The following is a 762-nucleotide window of genomic DNA, read 5'->3' on the forward strand; positions in this document are numbered from 1 at the left end:
AACCATGCAATTTAACATGTAGGAAGGAATCTCCACAATTCTAGGATTCTATTAATTTGATGTATGGCTGAAACCAATGAGACTCAAGTTTCATTTAACAGAGTTTTAAAATTATTTTTTTCCTAAAATATGTTTTTATTGGTTTTAGAGAGAAGAGAGAGAGCGAGAGAGAAATGTCGATGTGAGAGAGATACATCGATTGGTTGCCTCCCATTGAGACTGCAAGCTGGGCATGTGCCCTGATCAGGAATCAAACTGGTGACCTTTTGATGCCAACTGAGCCACATTGGCCAGGGCTAAAATTATTTTTTTACATTATGGAACTCAATTCTTGATAGAAATTTAGGATGGATCTGGTAATAACTAAAGACAAATTAATATATGAAACAAAACAAAAAAAATCCCAGTAGAAAGGAAAATTTTGAAATACCATCCATGTATATTCCACATAAACACTGGTAGGTTATTTACTAGTATACTTGGAAAATGCCATCAAACCTGCAGGAAGTATTACAGGTGCAGTGATACTGTAAACTTGGCTTTTATTAAATGTAAATACATCAAACATAAATGTTAAATGGGTAACCTTTAAATCAAATGATACCAACTAAATATTAAATGCTCTAAATATTTTAAACATTTGAAGAAAACACATACTTAAATGTCCATCTTACTATTAGTAAAACTGCAACTTTGAACAGTATGTTACTTTAAAAAAGAAATTAAAGAATTTTCTGTTATAAAACAAGACAACAACTGGAC

The sequence above is a fragment of the Eptesicus fuscus genome, chromosome 11 (genome assembly GCF_027574615.1).
Source record: "Eptesicus fuscus isolate TK198812 chromosome 11, DD_ASM_mEF_20220401, whole genome shotgun sequence".
Taxonomy (NCBI): Eukaryota; Metazoa; Chordata; class Mammalia; order Chiroptera; family Vespertilionidae; genus Eptesicus; species Eptesicus fuscus.